Source organism: Cherax quadricarinatus, chromosome 99, assembly GCF_038502225.1.
Source record: "Cherax quadricarinatus isolate ZL_2023a chromosome 99, ASM3850222v1, whole genome shotgun sequence".
In the NCBI taxonomy this organism is placed as follows: domain Eukaryota; kingdom Metazoa; phylum Arthropoda; class Malacostraca; order Decapoda; family Parastacidae; genus Cherax; species Cherax quadricarinatus.
This window is the reverse complement of record NC_091390.1, coordinates 7239977-7243837: the sequence shown is the minus strand read 5'-3', so window position 1 is coordinate 7243837 and position 3861 is coordinate 7239977. Positions and strand designations below refer to the sequence as shown.

The 3861-nt window shown below is 44.0% G+C and overlaps 1 long non-coding RNA gene across 1 annotated transcript; it reads left to right on the top strand.

Moving 5' to 3' along the window:
- Window positions 1–1056: 1056 nt before the first annotated feature.
- On the top strand, window positions 1057–1379 carry LOC138851081 (uncharacterized). Its single transcript, XR_011390966.1, has 2 exons — window positions 1057–1222; window positions 1338–1379. It is a non-coding gene; the product is annotated as an uncharacterized lncRNA (long non-coding RNA).
- The last annotated feature ends 2482 nt before the right edge of the window (window positions 1380–3861 follow it).

The window sequence follows — 3861 nt, the reverse complement described above, 5'->3', positions numbered from 1 at the left end:
CAAAGCTGCTTTCATAGAAAACCTGGAAGCCTTCTACAACAGATGGGAACATAAAAAGTCTGGGCTGAATGGTACTGCCCTTGATACTGGCCATGTAGTCAGAAACTGTAAGGCTGGAGATGATGTCCTGGTAGTCAGTAAATGTGGGGCTGATAGTGCTGTCCTGGGAGACAGTAATGGTGAAGCTGGAGGTGCTGTCCTGGGAGACAGTAATGGTGAAGCTGGAGGTGCTGTCCTGGGAGACAGTAATGGTGAAGCTGGAGATGCTGTCCTGGGAGACAGTAATGGTGAAGCTGGAGATGCTGTCCTGGGAGACAGTAATGGTGAAGCAGGAGATTTTGTCCAGGTAGTCGGGAATTATACGCAGGAAGGAACACATATAAATGACCTCATAGGGGACAGGAGCCATAGTAGGGAAACAAGTGTAGTCAAAGATAAGATAAAACCAATATTACAAACTAGAAATACCGCAGGAAATAGCAAACAAGAGGACCCCACTAGCAATAGTGAGGATATATTACCAAAAACAACTGGTGGGAGCTCCATTGTTGGTGCTAGGGAGGATAGAAGTAAGACAGGGAAACATGCACCAACAGGGAATACAGTCACAGAAACCCAAGGCAAACGGAAACCAAGCCGGTGCACATACTATGCACTCGGTATCTGCTGGCATGGGAAATCTGGAAAAACAGATGGGACGTGCAACTATGACCACCCTAGAAAATGCCATGCCCATATGACATCAGGAAAATGCAAACTCCCTTCCTGTAAGCTTTTTCACCCTGAACTGTGTACCTCTTCAGTACAGGAAAGACTGTGCTATAACTTAAATTGCCAGGCATACCATCTAAAGGGGACAAAAAGATACAAAGCATCCAGGCCATGGGAAAACCTGGGTAGCCACAGCCACTCAAGAGGGAGAGGTTTTTTAGTGCCAGGAAAGAAAAAAAACTCGCAGGAAATGGCAGAAATCGTACACCAAATCCAGTCATTCCTGGAGTGGAACCACAGTCGATGGCCTCCACTCCAAACCAACAGATACAGATACTAATGCCGTGTAGTGATACTGGTCCTGTGGGGAGCAGCAGCAGGATAATACTGCACCACCTCTTGGGGCCCTTAACAACAACAACAGTTTGGTGTGTGTGATGGGCGCCAACACACGGTGTGATTCTCTCCTCCTCTATTTATATATATATACATTAGTCATGCAGATTACATGGTGAGTTTAAATATGTGGCCTGTAGTTATAACTTTTCTCTTGACATATGCAAGACATCACCATCCCTGTAGAAGCCATTATTAGATGTACTAGTCATTATATTTTGTTGTTGCAGAAGTACTATGAAGATTCTATGTTCAATAAAGCCTAGAGATAAGGCCTGTGTTTCTATCACAACAATTTATTGAACATAGAATCCTGGGCTACCTGGTGGTGATCCTGCGCTAGACTACATCACAACATGGAGCGTTTACTGAAACCTGAGAGGCTAGACTGTGACCCCAGCTTATCAACGGCTGCTCAGGAATGGAAGCACTGGTTTAAGACTTTCGAAAACTTCTTGGGAGCCCTTCCTAAAGAAGATCTAGATAAACTAAGTCTGCTCATCAATTTTGTGTCACCTAAGATATATGAGGCTATTTCTGAGTGTAATACCTACGAAGATGCTATCAAAACCCTCAAGTCTCAGTATATTAAACCTACAAATGAAATCTTTGCACGCTATCGCCTTGCAACTCGCCGCCAGCAGATTGATGAATCCTTAGAGGAATACTTTCAAGCACTGAAAATTTTAGGTAAGGACTGTCACTTCCAAGCAGTGACAGCTGCTCAGTATTGTGAAGAGTCCATCAGGGATGCTTTTATCAGTGGCCTGCAATCACCAATAATAAGGCAGCGTTTATTGGAGAATAAAACTCTCGACTTAGCCGCTGCCTTTGACCAGGCAAGAGCTCTAGATTCAGCCCAGAAGAATTCTGAAGTATACAGTACCACTCAGCCTTCTCGAGTGGTAAGTGCTGCAATTCCTGACCAAGACTCTTGTAATGAAGTTACTGTGGAACCTGCCTCAGTGACAGCAGCAGCAGGTACGGTGTGTTTCTTTTGTGGGTTTTCAAGACATCCACGTCCAAAGTGTCCTGCTCGTGAAGCAATGTGCCATAAATGCCACAAGAAAGGTCACTTTGCAAAAGTATGTCGTGCTAATGCATCAACAAGAGCTAGTGCCTCCACACATTCCAGTGATCATGCGACACTAGCAACAGTGACTTCTGCGGCTACTCCAAATTCACTGTCAAAGGCAGTTGTGAAAGTATTCATCAAAGGAACAGAAGTAGATGGTCTTATTGATAGTGGCAGCTCAGAGAGTTTCATCAACCTTGACTTAGTTAAACGGCTCTCCTTGACTCTACATCACTCATCAGGTACCGTTTCCATGGCATCAACATCTCTCTCTATTCAGACCTTAGGGTTTTGTAAGGTAAATCTCAGAGTTAATGGAAAGGATTATCAAGATGTACATTTAGCTATTCTGCCACAACTGTGCTCTGATGTTATCCTTGGTCAGGACTTTCAGAAGCTGCATGGTAGTGTCACCTTAACATATGGAGGTGAACTGCCTCCTCTTGTTGTCTGTGGACTTAGCACTTTAAGGGTAGACCCACCAAAGCTGTTTGCAAATCTTACCACGGATTGCCATCCTATATCAGCTAAGTCACGCCGCTATTCTTATGAGGATCGGATGTTCATTGAGAAAGAAACTCAGAGGCTGCTGAAGGAGGGTATTATAGAACCGAGTGATTCCCCTTGGCGTGCACAGGTTGTTGTTGTTAAAGATGGTTATAGGAAACGGAGACTGGCTATCGATTACTCTGAGACAATCAACAAATTTACACTTCTTGATGGGTACCCTCTACCTCGAATTGATGATACAGTGAACAAAATTGCTCAGTACTATGTGTTTAGCACAATTGATCTACAGAGTGCCTATCATCAAGTCCCTATAAGGAATGAAGATAAACCATACACAGCGTTTCAGGCTAGTGATGGCCTGTATCAGTTTACCAGAGTCCCTTTTGGAGTCACCAATGGGGTAGCCTGCTTCCAACGAATTATGGATTCACTCATTCAGGAAGAGCAACTCATGGGAACTTACGCGTATTTAGATAATGTTACCATTTGTGGCAAGACCCAGGAGGAACATGATGCAAACCTTGATAAGTTTTTGGAAGCCGCCAAGAAGAAAAATATCAGTTACAATGAGGAAAAGTGCACTTTTTCAACTAAAAGGCTTAGCATCCTTGGTTATGTAGTGGAAGGAGGTTCAATATTCCCAGACCCTGAACGACTACGACCTCTACGGGAACTTCCAATGCCTCAAGACAAAAAGTCACTCCGAAGAACTCTTGGTCTCTTTGCTTATTACTCACAATGGATCTACAACTATTCAAGTAAAGTCCGCCCGTTGAGTGCTACCACATTTCCTGTGACAAAGGAAGCAGAAGCCGCTTTCCATACTCTCAAACAGGACATTGAAAACTCAGTAGTTAAAGCCATTGATGAGTCCCTACCATTCGAAGTGGAAACGGATGCATCTGACATTGCCATTGCTGCAGTCTTATCTCAGGCAGGACGACCAGTAGCCTTCTTTTCGAGAACTTTTCAAGGATCAGAGAAATGTTACGCTGCTGTAGAAAAGGAAGCCCAGGCCATCATAGAAGCAGTTCGCCACTGGAGGCATTATTTAACTGGTAGACGTTTCACCATAAGGACTGACCAACGGTCCGTGATGTATATGTTTGACAAGAAGCACAAAAGTAGGATAAAGAATGACAAGATATTACGCTGGAGGATGGAACTAT